Source organism: Balaenoptera musculus, chromosome 2, assembly GCF_009873245.2.
Source record: "Balaenoptera musculus isolate JJ_BM4_2016_0621 chromosome 2, mBalMus1.pri.v3, whole genome shotgun sequence".
NCBI classification, from domain to species: Eukaryota; Metazoa; Chordata; class Mammalia; order Artiodactyla; family Balaenopteridae; genus Balaenoptera; species Balaenoptera musculus.
Genome location: NC_045786.1, coordinates 37,860,716 through 37,880,686, shown reverse-complemented (window position 1 = coordinate 37,880,686; position 19,971 = coordinate 37,860,716). Strand labels below are relative to the sequence as shown.

Here is a 19,971-nt window from a genome sequence, read left to right as displayed (position 1 = left end):
GGGTTAAAGAAGTAAAGTCAGATTGATTCCAATATATGCAGGGGGATAATTGATTAAAGTCGAACATCCATTTCTAACTAATCAATACACCAAAAAAGGAATAGAAGGCTGCATTCTCAGCTTGATTAAGGATATCAATTTCAAACCAATAGCCAGTGTTAATTAACTGAGAAACACTAGAAGCATTCCTGTTGAAACCAGTAACAAAATAAGGAGGCCTGCTATCACCATCACTGTTTAACATGGCTTTTAAAATGCTAGTCACCAGGATAATACTGAAACAGAAATATATTATAAAGAAGGAGTAAACATAACAGTATGTACAATTTACTCTATAACAAATTTTGGGCTGGAGGTTGATTTCCAAAGTTGAGAAATAAAAAAAGTCATCAAAAAATTCAACAGATTTGACTACCTTTAAAAAATTGTAACTGCTATGTAAATTCTACAAAACAGTTGAGAGCTGCGGGGAAAAGAGCTTCTCATGAGACACTTGAAGGGTTAATTTTTTTTTTTTTTAATAAATTTATTTATTTTATTTTTTTATTTTTGGCTGTGTTGGGTCTTCGTTGTTGTGTGCGGGCTTTCTCTAGTTGCGGCAAGTGGGGGCCACTCTTCATCGCGGTGCGCGGGGCTCTCACTGTCGTGGCCTCTCTTGTTGCGGAGAACAGGCTCCAGACGCGCAGGCTCAGTAGTTATGGCTCACGGGCCTAGTTGCTCCGCGGCATATGGGATCTTCCCAGACCAGGGCTCGAACCCGTGTCCCCTGCATTAGCAGGCAGATTCTCAACCACTGCACCACCAGGGAAGCCCCGAAAGGTTAATATTTTAATTCTACCAAGAACCTATACATATTAGTTTTAAAAATCAAGATTTAAACTTGAAGACAAAGTGAACAAACTATATATTAATAATTAGCAAATAAACACCCAACCCAAAGAAATGCCAGATGGTATGCTCCATGAGGTCAGGGACCAGGTCAACTCACTGCATGACAGATACTGTATTGAAGTAATATTTGCTGACTGTGTTGAATTAATATTTGTTGAACAAATAAATGGATGCAATGCAAATTTTTAAAGCATGATACCATTTTTTACCTTTTAAATTAGCAAGAGGTTTTTCCCCAAGGTTTTATTATGAAAAATTTCAAATATATAGAAAAGTTGAAAGAATAGTAAATACTCGTACACCCGACTAGATATAACAGAAGTGAACATTTGCCATATTTGCTTCATCTGTACATGTGTATGTTTTTTTCCTGAACCTTTTTTTTTTTTTTTAATTTATTTATTTACTTATTTATCTTTGGCTGCATTGGGTCTTCCTTGCTGCACACAGCTTTCTCTAGTTGCGGCGAGCAAAGTCTGGTGGCTTCTCTTGTTGCTGAGCATGGGCTCTAGGCGCACGGGCTTCATTAGTTGTGGCACGTGGGCTCAGTAGTTGTGGCTCGTGGGCTCTAGAGCACAGGCTCAGTAGTTGTGGCACACAGGCTTAGTCGTTCCGCAGCATGTGGGATCTTCCCAGACCAAGGCTCGAACCCGTGTCCCCTGCATTGGCAGGTAGATTCTTAACCACTGTGCCACCAGATAAGTCCCTCCTAAACCATTTTTAAGTAAATTGCAGAGCACATATCACTTCTCCCCTGAATACTTCAGCTTGCAAATGCTAAGTCTCCCAGATTTTAGCAATCTGTATGGAGGGTTTGGGGAGCTGGCACACCATGCTCTGAGGGTGTCTCTGCAGATTGCCCTAGTCCTTGAGAAGGCACTCAGGAGTCATAGTCATGACCTTGTGATATATGAGAGAAAAGAAGGCACACATCTATTGAGTATCAGGCCCCTTGCTCGGTGTTTTACTGATGGTCTCCTGTTAAATCCTCTCCACAACTGTATGATGGAGGTGTTATGCCCATTTGGGAGGAAATTGAAGTTCAAAGAGGTTAAGTAACTTGCTCAAGTTCATACAGTGGCATTATTCAACCAGGCCCATCTGACACCTTCAAATTACACAGCATTTGCCTCTTCCCTCTATCTTTCTGCATGAATGCATGAAGGCATTTTGTAGGCAGTGTGGACAAATTGGAAGCAACCTGAATGTCCTTCACTGCAAGAATGGGCAGGCGAACGGTGATCTGTGCACTCTTCCAAATGTTCTGTGTTTATGAACATGGATTATTGATTATGAGCATGAAACATGGAAACTTGCTAGTGTCATCCAGGGAAAATAAGCAGGACACCAGATTGTACACACCATGATCAAAACCATGTGAAAAGGGCTTCCCTGGTGGCTCAGTGGTTAAGAATCTGCCTGCCAATGCAGGGGACGCGCTTTAGAGCCCTGGTCCGGGAAGATCCCACATGCCACAGAGTAACAAAGCCTGTGCGCCACAACTACTGAAGCCCGCGTGCCTAGAGCCCATGCTCCACAACAAGAGAAGCCACTGCAATCAGAAGCCTGCGCACCTCAACAAAGAGTAGCCCCCGCTTGCCGCAACTAGAGAAAGCCCGCGTGCAGCAACAAAGACCCAACGCAGCCAAAAATAAATTAAAAAAAAAAAAAAAAAACGTGAAAACCATGCGCTTGAAGAGGACGAGGAAGAAATGCACAAGAAGCTGTTGAGTTAGGGTGAGAAGGAGTATTAATTTTTTTTCACTTCCATCTTTTTCAAACTCTTTGCAGTGGGTGGTTTTATTAATTTTATAATAGAAATTTTTAATCAAAAACAATTTATACCCACTTTATAGTTTTGTAAGCTCATGGCAGGGGAAGGCTCTGCTCTCTTTATTGCTGTTCTTTTGTCCAGTGCCCAGCACCATGCCCGGCATATTATGGACATAATAAATGTTCTGGACGAGTGCCCACTGGGAAACCTCTCAGAGGGGCTCAGCCCAGGGGCATGTTTGCAGAGAACTTCCGCCAGCCAGCTGGTCTCCCCAGGAGCAAGCGCAGGCCAGGTGTGTGTCATGGGGTGGGGTATTTGAAGGGTGGTTAGCTCTCCCGGCCCATGACGAAAGTCTCCACCAAGGTGCAGAGACTATTCTGGCCATTCAGTATGTCCAGGGCATTTAGTGCTAATAAGAACCATCTGGAATAAACAAATTCCAGCTCACATGGAAACAGATTTTATGTCATCTCGACTTACAAAATTGATAATGATTATCTGAACAGTTATTATTTATTAAGTGCTTACTAGAGACCAGGCTAAATGCGCTTACAAAGGCATTCCCTCATTTAATTTTCACAACAGCCATGAGAATAAGCAAGTATTATCTCCATTTTATGGATGAGGAAACTGAGGCACAGAGGACAGAGGCATGAGTCCCAGGGCAAGTCTTGGTTTCACCAAGAACTTGACTTTCGGCAAAATCACAAGCCTTCTGGGCTTTAATAACCTGGTCTATGAACAACAGCTGACACTAGTTGAGAGTGTGCTATGTGCCAGGCCCAGCTAAGTGGAGAATGTGAGACCACTTTCAACAAACAAACAAACTGAATTTATTCCGTGGGTCTCTCTATGCCAGGGCTTTATGTAGCACTTGCCTCAGTGGAATAAACCCAGTTGGTTTTGTTTGGGCTTGTTTTACTTTCCCAAGACCAAATCTTTTGGGCCACTGGTCACACCCCTTCACCCCTGGTTCTTAGGCAGAAGGGCACTTTCAGTGGCCACACCATCTGTTATTCCCTGCTGGGGAGCTGGTTAAAATGCACTTCCCTGTGTCCAGCCCCAAGTCCCCAGGATCTGGGCGGGACCCAAGCATCTGCATGTCGTAATGCCTTCAGGTGGTTCCCAGCTGCCAGTCTTGTTACGGCCAACATGGGCCAACTGTGAACTGTTGAAGCGGCCTTTATCTTTTGAGATTTAACCTATAAATGCTTCGGCTGGTATAAACCAAAGCCTGTTTTCATCTGTAGGAACGCATTGGAGCTATGACCATGGTTAAGGACTGCAAATTTTGTGTTCTGTTCTGAGCACTTGTGAATTTCTCATTGACAGAACATTTTCTTCACACCTCAGCTTCATGGAATTCAGCAGGTCACGTGTCGCTGAATGTAAATTCCAAGGACACTTAAGGAACTTAAATGTATTATTTTCCGTTTTTTTTTTTTTTTTTTTTTTATAAATTTATTTATTTATTTATTTATTTATTTTTGGCTGTGTTGGGTCTTCGTTTCTGTGCGAGGGCTTTCTCTAGTTGCGGCAAGCGGGGGCCACTCTTCATCGCGGTGCGCGAGCCTCTCACTATCGCGGCCTCTCTTGTTGCGGAGCACAGGCTCCAGACGCGCAGGCTCAGTAGTTGTGGCTCACGGGCCCAGTTGCTCCGTGGCATGTGGGATCTTCCCAGCGCAGGGCTCGAACCCGTGTCCCCTGCATTGGCAGGCAGATTCTCAACCACTGCGCCACCAGGGAAGCCCTATTTTCCGTTTTTAAGAGAGAAGAGAGGCAGGAGAGATGACTGTGGAAAATCATTTACCCCAAAACAGTGGAGATTAAGAACGCATGTTTGAAATATTAAGAAAGGGCAAATTTGAGGCTCTCTTACCCGTGGGTAGAATTTTCATCTAAGAGGAAAGATACACCTCTGCATTAAAAAATTTTGAATTTATAAACACTGTCATACATTCTTAGGCCAGCGCCACACAGAAGGATGGGCCATGGACCGATGCTAGCCAGCCAAGAGAAATTGAGAGTGAGGCTTAGAAACTTTTATAGTTTAACGTTGCCATGATGACATCCAGGTGGGTGATCAGCAGCTCCATCTTGATCAGGGTATGGACCAGGGTGGGTATCACTGACTTCATGTGACAGGTCAAGGGACCAGGACCTGCCTGTTAGTCCTTCCAGGGATTCAAATAAAACTGATCTTCCAAGGCTTCCCTGGTGGGGCAGTGGTTAAGAATCCACCTGCCAATGCAGGGGACACGGGTTCGAGCCCTGGTCCGGGAGGATCCCACATGCCACAGAGCAACTAAGCCCGTGTGCCACAACTACTGAACCTGTGCTCTAGAGCCCACGGACCATAACTACTGAGCCTATGCGCCGCATCTACTGAAGCCCCCATGCTCTAGAGCCCACGCTCCGCAGCAAGAGAAGCCACCACAATGTGAAGCCCGCCCACCGCAACAAAGAGTAGCCCCCGCTCGCCGCAACTAGAGAAAGCCCGCGTGCAGCAACGAAGACCCAACACAGCCAAAAATAATAAATAAATAAATAAATAAATGAAATAAAATAAAACAGATCTTCCAATGCAGAGAGTTTGAGAAGCACTGGCTATGTTAAAAGATGTGCTCTTAAGTTGGAGAAGTGGAAAGCAGAAGAAGAGTTGGGGGAGAGGTGGAAGACTTCTCACCCCCACCCTCCAAAGCCCAAGAGGCCAGTTCATGCAGAAGGGGGTCCGCTGCCACACCAGCTGACTCCTCTATTTTGAGCCCTTCCTCTCGTGCCATAGGATTCCTGTAAACCCTGGTCGTGGAGCCTGGGGGAGAGATTTGTTGGTCCAGGGTGGAGCGAGGTGGTTTAAGAGACGGCCGTCGGAGTCCTGCCAAGCCTGGCCTTGGAAACTTGGGTACCACTAGTTGTGACCTTGGTCCTCTCCCTTTGCTTTGCACCTCAGAGTTTAGAAAACGGGGAATGACAGTCCCTCCTGGAAAGGTTTTCGTGCAAGATAGAAATGAGATAACACACACGAGGGGCTCCACACACCGTGCGCACTTGGGAAAGGGAGGGTGCTCTGTGTTGTTTTGTCTATGGTATTTGAAAAAGTGGCTGCAATGTGGGTCTCCAGGAAGTTGCCAGCTGCCCTCCCTGTTTCTGAATTCCTGTGTGTGTGTTTTCTGTGCTCTTGGTGGTGGTGGTGGTGGTGGAGTTGTCAGGAAATAACCATCAGTTTCCTGCTGATTAATTCAGTTCCTGGCGGGCCCTCCCTCTCAGGCCTGGCCTCCTGCTTCCTCGGCTTACTCTCCTGGCCCCTTCTGAGAGGCCTGCCTGCCCTTGGCCCGGACACCCTGCAGGCCTGCTGAGCCTGGCTTTGTCCTGGCCATGGGCGGGGTGCCAGGGTCCAGCTGCCTCTGGTTTTGCCTGCAGGTGTGTTTCCTTTGCACACCTGGCACCTGCGGGGACTTAGGCCCCTTCCAAGTTACCCTCCAGATTGGGCTTGAGAGGTTTTGATGATGTGAACTACAAGCCCTTGGAAATGATGCTGCTAGGGTCCTCTGCCTCTTCAGGAGAGGAGGCCTGATGGCAGGGGCCTCAGGAAGGACCCCAGGCTGGGGCAGCAGACCCCAAGCTTTCCCTGCTGGTGCGAGGGGAGCCTGCAGGGACTCTGCCTTTGGTCTTCAGAAAGGAGGTGCTGGCAGGGAGAGAGGCCAGTATAGTGTTGGGATTTGGGGGTCCCTGGCCTGCATCTTGGCCCTTGAGTGAAGGACCAGCAGAGAAGGGGAGCACTAGTAGGGGAGGGACCTGGGCTTGGCCGTGGTGTTGAGCTGGGTCTGCCTCAGCACTTCACTTGGAGACCTGGTGACCCTACGGTGGTCTCTCGAATAATGTGGGAGCCACAGCACAAGGCACAGTCGTGGTCCCAAACACCCCAGCTGGCATCCCCCACGGTGGAGGATCCGGAGGCGAGGAGGTCCTGATGCCTCCTCATCCGCCAGCCAACTGGAAGGCGGGTCTCCCGGGACTGGGCGGGTTTTGTCAGGCTGGCTCTCGGCCTCAGCAGGGCCATGCTTTCTGCGCGCGGCGCCGAGGTCAGGACCCCTTGGTGCCTGGTGTGTGGCAGACCCTCACAATCTCTTTTTTAAAAAAATATTTATTTATTTATTTGGCTGCACCTGGTCTTAGTTGTGGCACGCGGGATCTTCGTTGCGGCACGCATGCGGGATCTAGTTCCCTGACCAGGTGTCGAACCCGGGCCCCCTGCATTGGGAGCGTGGAGTCTTAACTGCTGGACCACCAGGGAAGTCCCCCTCTCAGCCTCTTGAACGCTTACACTTACAGGACACGCACAGGCACAGCTCCGCGCACGTTTCATCGGAGTCAGGCTCTTCAAGCTGGGGTGGGGAGCCCTGTGCTTACTATTACCTGGTGGCTGAGTCAACAACGCGCAGCGAGTATTTGGTTAGCAAACAGGGAGAGCAGCCAGAGCCGGCCCCCGGCCTTCCTGCTCCTGCCTTTGTAGCAAAACGTCCTTTGGAAAGGTCAGCCAGGACTGGCTACATAATTTGCACGGGGGCCTGGTGAAAATGGAAATGAGGGCCCCTGGTTTGAGAATTAGTACGAATTCCTAGACGGCCTCAGCAGAGCATGATGCCTGGGGCCCCATGGGACGGCCCCCGAGGTCAGCGTTGCCCAGCCTTGTGAACTTCTGTGTGAGGCTTCTCTTGGGTAGAGGAGGGACTTTACATCCAAACCAGCTGCGAGTTCTGAGACACGCTGTCCCCACTCTGCCCCATGGGCAGCTCTTCTCAAGGGTTGGAGTGACTCCCACTTCAACTTCTCCTTTCTGTTCCTCCTGACCCTGCTTCCCGCTTTCTCTGTAACCTGAGAAAGCTCTGGGACCCTCCCTCCCTTCCTCCCATCCCTCCTTCTTCTTCCTCTCCTCCCCTCCATCCTTGCTGCCCTCCCCCCTCCCTCCACCTCTATTTCTCTCTTCCTCCTTCCATTGCTTTTATCTGGGGGAAAACCCTTCCCGTGTTTGCTGTATAACATTTTCCACCCATTCATTTGGTGCCGTTTGAGTTTAATGTCCCTTTGAAGGGCAAAGGGAGAGTGCTCCTTGGATTTCCAAAGCCTCTCTCTGGAGTGGTCCAAGCAAGCACCTTCCCCCACCGAGGGACGAGGGACGTCCCTTCAGTGGCCTCTGGCTCTGTCCAGATGGTCTCTGCCCACTGGGAACCTGGAATGAATTCTCATTGTTAGCATTCGTCACTCACTGCCTCCACCCCACAGTCAGCTGTCAGCACTACTGGCCACAGTGGAAAGAAAGCCTGCTCCGTTCTTCCTTGTGACACGCGTGAGCCCTGGGGACAGACCTGGCCATGGCTCCCAAGGCAGCAGCTTCCACGCTTCCATGCAGGCCTGGAGCTGGGGGGCAGAGTGCTACAAGGGACTAAGTAGATAAGCCCACTGGGACACTGTCCTGGCCTTCCCTCACCCTCTCCACACAGTAACCAGAAGGATTTTCAAAACAGCCATTGGATCATGATATATCCTCTCCTAAAAGCCTCCTCTGGTTTCCCGGTGCCGGTGAAAGGCACCAGATCCTATGTGTGGCCTTCACGGCCTTGCCCTCCGGAGGGGCAGGCAGCCTGGGGTTCTAAAGGGGCACTTGAGCCACAAGTGTCTTGAAGAATGCAAGAGGTCTTGGAAGGTGGGGAGAAGGAGAGGGATGGCAGGCTTCCGAAGGTGGGCATCAGGAACAGCTGGGGGTGGGGAGGGGCAGCAGGACTGAATTAAAAGTCTGGCTCAGTTCTGAGGACCTGGTCCCCTGGGAGATGGACTCCACCCTGGTCACATTTAGATCATCGGAGGGGCTTTTAAAAATTACCAAAGTCTCTGGAGATGGACCATCCTGGGTGTTTGCGTTTGCTCCCCCAGGGCCACAAGTCCAGGAATCCCTTATGAACACTTTGGGAAGGTGGCAGGAGGCAGTTGCCGGACTTGCCCAGGACAGGAATGCTCTGGGATTTTTCTCCGTTGATGGGAAGGCTGTCTTGCTTACCCAGCTCTGAGCCCTGACCAGGATGAACTAAGGGAGCACTAAGCAGATATGGGACCCCTAGAGAGTCAGCTGGAAGGGACCTTCTTCCGAAGGGGAAACTGAGGCCTGATCACCAGTGAGTACCGCCCCTGGGCAGCAGAGTCAGGAGTTTCAGGCCACCACCTGGTTAGGTTGAGGGCTAACTAGAATGTTAACAGTCAGAATGATCTCCAACAGGTGTGCTGTGGTTCTAACTGATAGAGCATCTTTGGCATTCCTAATCCCCACAGTCTGCATCCTTGTCTTCTGCCCGCAAAGAACTGGGGAGTGATGGGCCCAGGCATAAAGTATTACAATCTGGATGTTGTGTTTCCAGACCTGTAGGGAGATAGGTTTGAGGGAGAAGGTCCCCCCTTCCTCCAGGGGAAGACTCGATGAGGAAGCAGAGAAGCAAGTGAGGACCTGACAGTGTCTACCCTCCTTGACCCACAGGCCTGGCTTGCCTGCCAACATGCTGAGCTGAGTGCTGGAGCCACTAAGCTGTGCCCAGGTATTGATTTCCTCTCAGCCCTCAGGCACCTGGGTGGGGCAGGGCTGTGTACCCCAGTGTACAGTCCCAGTATATTTCCCCATTATATTTTTCTGCATGAACTGTGCAGATTGGGAAGCACTGCAGTGGCTCATCTCTTCATCATTAGCACATCACTTTTGCATCGGGCAGGTTGGGTAACAAACCAAGATCGGCCCAGCAAATGCAGAGAACAGTCACAATTCGCCCGCATGGTCTGTTTCCTCATCACTTTTTATTTTGAAAATGTCAAGCCTAACAGAAAAGCTAAGAACCTTCATCTAGGGTCACAATTGTTACCATTTTGCCACGTTTGTTTTATCTTTTATCTCACTCTTTCAAATGGTTTTGCTGAATCATATGAAAGTGAGTTATAGGCAGCATGATGGTTCACCCCTGAAAAGATACTTCAGCAGGTATCTTTTAGGAGCGAAAGAAAAATTACCTAAAAAATTACCCTTATTCAATAAGGGTTTCCCTTATTGAAATATTACCTAAAAAATTACCCTTATTCAATAAGGGTTTCCCAGCCTAGGGCTTCCCTGGTGGCGCAGTGGTTAAGAATCCACCTGCCAATGCAGGGGACACGGGTTCGAGCCCTGGTCGGGAAAGATCCTACATGCCATGGAGCAACTAAGCCCCTGCGCCACAACTACTGAGCCTGCGCTCTACAGCCCGTGAGCCACAACTACTGAAGCCCACGTGCCCAGAGCCCGTGCTCCGCAACAAGAGAAGCCACCGCGATGAGAAGCCCGCGCAACATAATGAAGAGTAGCCCCCGCTCACCGCAACTAGAGAAAAGCCCGCATGCAGCCACGAAGACCCAATGCAGCCAAAAATAAATAAATTTTAAAAATAATAATATCACCTAATAAACAGTCCTATGCAAATTTTCCCAGTTGTCCTCCAAAAATGTCTTTTTTAGGTTCTTTTCCTGGTCCAGGAAGGCTCACATGTTGCATTTGGTTATGCTTTCTTAGCTTCTTTTAATCTAGAACAGTCCCCCTGTTTTGTGTGTGCATGTGTGACATTGGCTTTGAAGAGTCCAGGCAGGCCTTGTAGAATGGATTCTGGCTTTGTCTGATTGAGTACATTCAAGTATAAGTCTTAATGGTTTTGAAACTCGCCTGATAATTGCTTCGTTGTGTCTAAAAAAAGTCCTAAGGCAGAAGGTACAGTGGAGGGTAACTCCTTTGTCCCCTCCCCCCATGTGAGTCATGGGATGTCCTGTCCAGCCACCCAGAAAAAGAGGGGGCTTTAGTAACATGACATTATATTTATAAAATGCTTCAGTTGACTATAAAGAGCATTTCACTTGATCCACAGCAAGCCTAGCTTGATTGGGCAAGGCGTTCTCTTTATTTAGTAGATGGGATTCTGAGAGGTTGAGTTTGTGCCCAGGTGCATGGCTTTGGCAGAACTGGACCAGAGCCCAGCCCTGCTGACCCACCACTGCAGTGGCGTCTGGGAGATTGGGCAGAGTTGATGCCTTTGTTGTGTTTGCCCCAGGATTGGGTAAGTTACAAGGTGGTGTCACTGAACCTCAGCCCTGGACCCAACACGCGCATCCCGGAGTGCTAGACTGAGGCTATTGAATATGCTCAATACCTGTCACCTGTCTTGATGACTCTGAGTCATGGATGTGAGTCTAGTTACTGAACTGTGTTCTGAGGTGTTGCTAACCCCACCCCAAATGGTCCCAGGCTGCCGTTTGGTGAATTTTTTATCCTGCACTCTCGCTGTCAGTTCTTATAGCCTGCAACAGTGGCATGCCTCCCACTGCCCTGCTCCTCCTTTTAATTTGCAACTTGCATCTGCTGTGGTCTGGGAAGCCAGATAAACAGGCTTGTGAGAACTGAGTCCAAAGGCTGTGAGTGAGGGGCTCTGTCCCATGGAGGGAAGAGTGACTGTGACACCAAAGGCCCCTCTTGGAGGCACTCGCTTCAGATTTACTTGTAGGCTTTCTCTGCTTTTGGGGATAATACCCTGCATTCTCTGTTCTTGGGGGAATTTGAGGTTGCCAGAGAGGAGACCCCTGGACAAGTGGGGCATTGGCTGTTACACGTTTCAAGTTTAAAAGGTTTGGAAAAGACTATAACATACAGCAGGAGTGGCTGGTGAGAACAAGGAGCACATGTGTGCGAGTGCCAGAGCACGAGGGCCCTTCGGCTGCGGCGGCCACGACGCTGAGTGTAAGCTCGGGCTGGGGTGGGGTGAAGCGAAGGGTCCCTGGGCTCAGGCTGGCGCGCTTGACCACCACCCTCCCTGTATGTAGATCATGCTGCCTTCACCCAACTCGGCTGCATGAATACACCCCCTGAGGATCTGGGCCCCTGCAAGAGAGTGCTAGGTAGCCGCACCCTGGTCTCTGGGTCTCCTGGTCCCCCAGGGAAGGGTTCCTCGTGCTATGGGTCTCGTTGTTAAAGCCACATGCCTGTATTCTGCAGGTTCTTTCCTCAAGATTTTTTCCCTCCATCCTGTTCCCCCTAATTGTGTTATCTTGGGCAGGAGCCCACTGAATTCTGTTCTTTCTCAAAGCAATTTCTATTCTCATAAGCGTATAAGCACGGTGCCCTTTCTGTTTCTTGGCTGAGTCCTCCAAGGAGTTCAGAGTGATCCCAATTTGACTTAACAGTGACTTCTTTGCCAAGCCTCTTTTGCTTGTTTGCTTGCATTTAATTTTGTCTTTTATCAAAGTAATGCATATGCATCTTTTTTTATGTCAAACAGTACTGAAAGGCTTACACGGATAAAGCAGCAGGCCCCCTGCCCACCTCACTCCCCCAGCTCCAGCCCTCCAGACCGGTTCACTGTTCTCAATTCCTTTTAGTTTCTCCTTTCTGTTATTCACCTCTATACTCTGAAAAAACGTTTATTCTACTGCTTCTCAATTTACCAATTTTGGATGTTACCTATTGCCTCCATATTACTGCCTTTCCTGCTAATATCGTTCTATCATGATTTGGGGGTAAATTCACAATATAAATATCGTTCACTGCTGAGCCTAGCACTGAGCTATTACTTTTTTTTTTTTTTTAATTTATTTTTGGTTGCATTGGGTCTTCATTGCTGTGCGTGGGCTTTCTCTAGCTGTGGCGAACGGGGGCTACTCTGTTGCGGTGCGCAGGCTTCTCATTGCGGTGGCTTCTCTTTGTTGCGGAGCACGGGCTCTAGGCGTGCAGGCTTCAGGAGTTGTGGCACATGGGCTCAGTAGTTGTGGCGCACAGGCTTAGTTGCTCTGCAGCATGTGGCATGTGGGATCTTCCCGGACCAGGGCTCGAACCCGTGTCCCCTGCATTGGCAGGTGGACTCCTAACCATTGTGCAACCAGGGAAGTCCCTGAGCTATTACTTTTTTTTTTTTTAAACATCTTTATTGGAGTATAATTGCTTTACAATGGTGTGTTAGTTTCTGCTTTATAACAAAGTGAATCAGTTATACATATACATATGTTCCCATATCTCTTCCCTCTTGCATCTCCCTCCCTCCCACCCTCCCTATCCCACCCCTCTAGGTGGTCACAAAGCACCGAGCTGATCTCCCTGTGCTATGCGGCTGCTTCCCACTAGCTATCTATTTTACATTTGGTAGTGTATATATGTCCATGCCACTCTCTCACCCTGTCACATCTTACCCCTCCCCTTCCCCATATCCTCAAGTCCATTCTCTAGTAGGTCTGTGTCTTTATTCCCGTCTTGAGCTATTACTTTTTTAAAAAGAATTCATTATTGTCCTCACCTGCTTGGTTTTCTCTATCTCTGATTCTTCCCAGTACACCAAAAGATCGAGAAAACATCTATCAGATATTTTATCTATTAGTTCATTCATCGGTTCTTTTTTGTTTTCTGGACACTGGGGTATCTCACCAGTGAAATTCTTTCAAGCTTCTTCAAAACAAATGAAAATTTAGTTCATTTTGGTATATTAAAAAGACTCCATGCCGCTTCCTCTGAAAAGGCTTCCCTGACACACCCACCCCCTCTGCTGCCCCGCCTGCCACCTCCCCTAGGCTTCTCCTCCTCTGGGCCCCCATAGCCCCCTGCTGTCACCGTCACACAGACCTTAGTGCACTAAATACAGTCGCCTGTTTTCTTGCCTGTGGCCTCCCCCCACCCCCCCACCCCCGCCCCGGCTGGGTCCTGTTCACTGCTGTCTTCCTAGGAATGCCGAGGAGCTGGTGGGCACATAGCAGGTGCTCAATAAATATTTGTTGGAATTCACATTTGTTGGATTGAAATGCTAGCGTGATGATATGCTCCTGGTGGTTCAGTGACTTTTCTGGCCCTGAGTTCCCTTGCATTTTCTGTGTGCCCCCTTCTCATGGCTTCCTTTCTTGGGTTTGGAGGCCCTTCTGGGCCTGTTCCAACTTAACAACAGCCTTTCCCAGGTGAAGCTAGCAAAGGCAGTGTTTTCATTCCCGGATCTGTGCTGCACCCCCACCCCCATCACCCACTAGGTCGGCCTCAAGCATCTCAGGGCCTCGGATTGGTCCTCGTCGCTTTATAATCGCAGCCCACGCCACAGAGCTCCACACAGACTGATTGCTCAATAGATGAGTGAGGTTGAGGCTCGCTCAATCAATCAATAAACCAATCAGTCTTCCTCCACTCAGCCTCTCTGCTCCCAGGCATTTCTCATTATCCAGCGTTTGGATGATCAGAAGGAAAAAGAAACCTCTGCATAAAGGTGACCCCATTTCAGGTTTCGTCATGATTCACTGAGTATTGAGAGACAGGAAGAGCAAGAGAAAGGAAGACAAAGAGAGGGGCCAGGGATGCTCACCTGCGATCTCAGAGGGACATTTGGGGAGACATTTGGTCACTAGACTGAGGGTCGTAGGCGGGCAGGGACCATCCTGTGCACTGCTTACCCCAGAGCGTAGCACAGGCCCCATACATGGTCGACACCCCGTCATAACCGGTGTCTGCCTGCGGGAAAGAGGGAAGGACAGAGTCCAGATCCAGGCCTGTTTCGAAAGAGGGACTTGAGGTAGTTTGGGGCACCTACATGTGTTTTAGTCTTTGGGTCTTGGCCAACTCAGGAGAGTGCTGATCTGTGATGTGACCACAGTGCCCACAGAGGCCCCTCCCTTGTAAGGACACTGATCCAACAGTTGGCAGCCAGTGAAACGGATGAACCCACCACCCTCTCACCCTCCTGGAACCACAGCCTGGCCTGAGCAGGCACTGGGCTTCCCTGAAGCAGTCCCAGGCGAGGACACCCCGTCCCAGGGCCGATTCAAAATGTCGTTCCCTCCACTGGTATCCAGTGCCTCCTGAGCGGACACGGCCCAGGCTGGCCTCCAGCCAGAACAGCTGCCTCACTCAAACCCTCCTCCTTTGCCCTCCTACCTGGGCTCTCAAACTCTCAGACTAGAGCAGGAGAACCAAGAGGGCCAAGCTGCCCACGGAGGCCAGGCTTCACCCACAGTGTCGCGGCCTGGGTCTCTCCAGGCCTTGGCTCACCCGGGACCCAGTGGGAGGAGCCACAGCGGGGCGGCCAGGCCGGTGCAGGGGCAGCTGACCCTGAAATAAAGCTGATGGCCGCCGGCCTGTGCCCCCCCGCTCCCCGAGAGGCAGCACTTCTCTTGTGGGTGTAGTGAGTTTCGGGGGAAGCCTTTAAAGCAGCCCTTTGATGCTTCTCCAGGGGAACTGCATTTATTTTCTGTACTTTTAGGAATTAACTTGCAGTTCCCAGCCTCTCCCTCCCTCCCTCTCTCCCCAGAAAGGAGAGAAGGAGAAAAGAAGAAAGGGTCTGCATTGTCCCGGTGATTGGCACCTTCTGTGAATGAGGGGTCACTGCGTCTGGCCGCTCCTTTTCAAGCGCTCCCTTCTCCCCTGCATGCTGTATTCATGCTGGAACATTCTTTCTTTCAAAGCTTCTGTCTTTCTCTCCCCCTTTGTATCTCTGCTTTCCTTCCCTTCACTTTTCTGCCTTTCATTCTCAGCGCTCACCAGCTCCCTCGGGGACCGCTCTCTTCTCCTTCTCTTTTTTTGTCCCTTTTCTTCTTCTTCTATTCAGTTGCTTTTTTTTTCTTTTTGCCTCTTTTTTTCTCTTTTTTTTTTTTTAAATTCTTTTTTCCTTTTTCTTTTTGAATGGTGCTTCTGTTTCCAAGGGACGGGATGAGTAGGGAAGTCGGTTTATTTGAGGAAGGGAGAATGTGGATGTTTTCCTTTTCGCCGTGCTCTAAATGTGTAAAAAAGAGCCACCATGCAGGACACCGGCTTCCTCTGGGCTCCTCCTTTGAGAGGGAAGGCTGTTCGGGAAGGGTCTCCATCAGACCAGAGGAAGCTGTTCATCACAGGTCAGGCAGTTCCTGAATCGGTCACCAGGACAGTTGGCTACAGACCTGGTGGCACCGCCTGCAGGGTGCAGACACAGCCCTGGGGACGGGCTCCCTTTCTGCCTGGCCCCAGGGTGGGCCGTGATGTGATGGTGAGGACCAGAGGTGGATGAGGAGGAGCCCCCAGACCTCCCTCCTCTGTAGGAGCCTGGCCTTCTGGCCGGGGAAGGGCTCAGGGAGACCGTGGGAACCTGGGACAGGGCTGAGCATGGGGAGGAAGGCCAGGTTCACACACGGCATCATGGTTGTCTGGCGTGGCCCCGGCCGTGGAGACAGCGGGCCTGCCTTGGCTGGCCCTGGCGTCCTGGAGAGGAGGCTGGAAAACTGGAACAGCAGAAAGGAGGGAGCTGGCAGCAGTGGCTGGCTCCAAGGAGCCAAATGATCCTTGGGGTTTAGACAGGTGCTGATTGAAGGTCCGACGTCTAGGGAACATTGCAGGGCCCGGGTAGAGGCGTGGGCCTGGTGGCATCAGCACGGCGGTGAGAGTTGAAACACAGGGGAGAGGCTTTCTCCGAGGGAACCCCTGTAGGACGAGAAAGCAGAGACCACGGCCTGAGCCTGGCACCACTGGGATGAAGGAGGCAAAGGAGAGGCAGAGATAGAGGGCAGCGTGACCGGCTGGAGTCGAGGTGGGGCGGCAGCTGTTGCCTGGTCAGGGAGAAGACCCAAATCAGAGCCTCTGTTTGCAGGGCTCACCTGTCACCTTCCAGAGGACAGTTTAGCTTCAGTAGAGGACAGTTTAGCTTCAGTAGAGGAGACAGAGTAGAGGAGCAGGGGTGGAGGAGGCGATGGAGGACGGGGACCTGACCCCCGTTCAGGAGGTGGAGAGAAGGCAAGAAATTGGGGACTGTCAGGGGCTGCACCTAGACATGGTGAAAGCCATGGGAGAGGAGCAGGGCTGCCTGAGAGGCAGGGGCAGGCCTGGAGGAGAGAGGGGCGAGGTCTGGGGGCCTATTTCTTCCCTGTGGAGGGAGGACCTCAGCCTGCAGGTCTGGAAGTCCCTTTGCACCCTTTCAGAACACAAGACAAAGGGCCAAGTCTGCAGCTCTGGGTCCCCGGGACATAGGGGCCTCAGTCTAGCTCAAAATTGCCCAGGGACCCCAGGACAGGGCCCGGGCACCTGGAGAGACACAGAGATCTCTGGGAAGGAGCCCTGGGGTGTGTGGCCTGGGTGAGGTGGAGCTTGGGCTCCAGGCCCAAGTGTCCTGGCACAATCTGCCAGGCCTTGAGGTCTGGGTTGAAGGGAACCTCCCAAGGGTAAGCCCTGTATCTCCATCCCACCCACCCAGCACAGCTGGCCCGTAGTAGGCGCTTCATAAATGTTTGTTTTATATTTTCTTTTTTTTTTTGGCCGCACCCTGCGGCATGTGGGATCTTAGTTCCCCGACCAGGGATCAAACTCGTGCCCCCTGCATTGGAAGTGCAGAGTCTTAACCACTGGACTGCCAGGGAAGTCCCTCATAAATGTTTGTTGAAGTGTCAATTGAATTTGTCCTCAGCAGTTGTGAAATGGATACAGCACAGCACACAGCCAAGTGCTGTGTAATTGGAGAGCCCCAAACAAAGGAGGGCCCCATCCCCTACCCCCTCAGGGCACAGGACCCTCCCCAAGCAAAATTGGGGCAGAGTCCCAACCACATCCATGGAGGAAGGTAGAAGGACAAGTCAGCACAAGGCACAGAGGGTGGCATGAGCAGGGAGGGACAGCAGCACAGGTGGGGACAGCAGGACAGGAAGAAGGTCAGGGAGGTGGATCTGAACCCCCCTGAAGGACGGTGTATTCAGGAGACACGGGTGGAGCACCTACTGTGTGCAAGTTCAGTGGATGACATACCCTTCGGAGGAGGACAGCCTGGGGCTCCAAAGGGCTGGGAAGAGGCTGTGTCCTCCCTCTGAGTCTGGGTGACTGAGACAGGTGAGCTGTGAGTGGAGGTAACAAATCCTGCCTCCACGGATGGTAGGGATTTGTACTCCAGAGAAGGGATGGAGATACCCAGCGAGCAGACACCATCCCTTGCAGCGTCTCCCTGGGGGCTACCACTGCCCCCCTGGCCCTGCCAGCCTCTTAAGACACCTTGCTGCCAAACCCAAGCCTGCCAGGGCGGGCCTGGCTACTCATCAGGTTTTTCCAGTTTGGGCAAGAACATCTCCTTACACTCCATTAAGGCAACCACAGCACCCTGGCCTAGAGATGAAAGGAGAGCCTGTGAAGGCAGCTCGCGCCTGGCAGGGGCAAGAGGGTCTGTATTTGTGAACAGGCTTCGGAGACAGACATGTTTCCTGGGTCCCCCGATTCCAGGGTGGCAGAGGGCCTGATGGTCAATCCCCCCTTTAAGACCTGGCCGCAAGGAGCTGGCTCCTCTAGTAAGTCGCCTTGTGGCCCCAGGCAAGTTACCGAATGCTAATAATAGTAGCAAACAGGCTGCCAGGTTCTGCTATAAGCGCTTTGAATATTTTCATTCGTGAGGCAGGTGCTGTCAGCAGCACTCCCCCCTTAGTCAGGAGAAATAGTCACAATGATGGGAGGTAGCAGAGGTGGGATTCAAACTCAGGCCTTCAGATTCCAGACTCTGGACACTAAACCAGTACTTCTCAACCTGTTTTTAAACTATTATTATTATTTCTAATCCTTGCAGACTGATAACTTATCAACCTTGCCTAGATGTCATAGCAACGTCAAATTGCTGTAAAAGTTTCTAAACGCTGCCGCTTATCTCTGTGGAAGCAGTCACAAGGAACGCACTGCTCTAAAGGCGTTCTTAACCTTTCCGTGCCTCAGTTTCCTTATACGTAGAATGAGGGGGGTGGTACCAGTATCAACCACACAGACTATGGTCGCTATTAGATAATGCGCTAAGAGTTGGCACAGGCTGGCCCTGTGCTCTCAGGACCGTCAGCGAGTCCACTAACATCAGGATTTTGCCACCTGTCGAATGGGACTAAGAGCACTGCCCACACAGGTGCTGCCCATACGGCTGGCTGCTCAGACCGGGTGGGGAGGACCCAGTGGCATCGTGCCTGGAAAGGACTTTGTAAACCGTCGACGGCTCTGCCCGTGGAAGTGGGTGTACTCGTTCCCCTGCGCAGCCTGTGTTTCTGGGTCCCAGAAGAACTTGCTTCATTGTGCACTTTGACACTCAGATCTGGGGGTGTTCGGAGGAGGGAATCCACTGAGCCTCTCGGAGGAAGTCCTGAGTGTTCCTGACCCTTGCCTCCTGGCTGGCGCACATGTAAGTGTGCACGGTCTTCACACAAGAAGCTTCCTGGGCGTTTTAGTTTCAAGGAATTGAGGCCAGCACAGGGGTCTTATTCTCGGAATCGCCCCTTCACCCTGTGACCCATCGGGGCTCTGTTTGCTAAGGGTGGGTCATCCCAGCTATTAGTGGTGAGACTGAGAAGGTGCCCAGTGATCCCAGAAAGAGATTACATTCTGGTGAGGAGAGTTGGGTTTTGTAATTCTCTTAGAAATTTGGTCTTTTGAGCTACCCCGTTGAGTTGCAAAATTTTACGAAAGAGAAAACATCTGGCATCTGTGACGAAGGCTTCTCCACGTGTCCCAGGAAAGGTCTTCCCACCTCTCCACAGCTCCACTCTGGGTCCTGGGGCCCAAGGGACCTTCATGGCCCCCCCAGGCAACCCAGGGGTTCTTGTGTGGGCCAAAAACTTGAGCTAGAACCTTCCTTCGAGACTGGGTTCAATTCCAGCATCTCTCCCCTTACACCTGATTTGGTTACTTTTTCTCCCTCAAAATAGCTGCTTTTTCCAAATGTTCATGCACTTATCACTCCTTTGTGGGATTTATGACAGATATTTTTAGTGACAGTAAGAATATATCAAATATTTCGGGGCCGTAGGTGATTCACATCGTGTGTTTACATACGTTGCAACGGTAAAAGCGAAAAATTACAATTTATCAAATGGCAGCACCTGTGCCAGGTACTTTCACTCACATCATCTTGGCCATCCTGTGGGAAAGGCAGCTGTCATTCCCATTTTACAGTTGAGGGATCTGAGGCTCTGAGAGATGAAGCAACTTGCTCAAGGACTTACAGCCAGGAAGTGGCCTAGCTCACTCCAGACCTTCCTGCTGCCCTCAGCCAAGGGGCCCCACCCTGCATTCCACGGCCTGCCCTGAGGACCCTCAACCCCACAGGCTGTCCCCACCACAGGGAGAGTGGTGAGGAAACCTTCCAAGTCCACCGCAGACATCTCTAGCGATGGCCAGACAATTTGCTTATTTTATAATGGTCACCTCCATTTAAATCATTTTGGCCTTTGGGTCACACACCACATGCATTTGAATTTTAGCGGCTGGGGACACATGGCCCAGAGCTCAGCCTTCTGCAGGTGAGTTCTTCTTT

At 50.7% G+C, this 19,971-nt stretch overlaps 1 protein-coding gene across 6 annotated transcripts in view; it reads left to right on the top strand.

The window, feature by feature from the left end:
* Positions 1-19,971, top strand: part of ZNF710 (zinc finger protein 710) — a 68,569-nt gene that overhangs the window by 22,169 nt on the left and 26,429 nt on the right. Inside the window, exon 1 of one of the 6 annotated variants that reach the window (XM_036845057.1) lies at positions 9,231-9,249. The exons of the other annotated variants lie outside the window; for them this stretch is intronic. The gene's annotated coding sequence lies outside the window, so the exon portion shown is untranslated. Of the gene's footprint in view, positions 1-9,230; positions 9,250-19,971 lie in introns of those variants that run through there. 6 annotated transcript variants of the gene reach the window in all.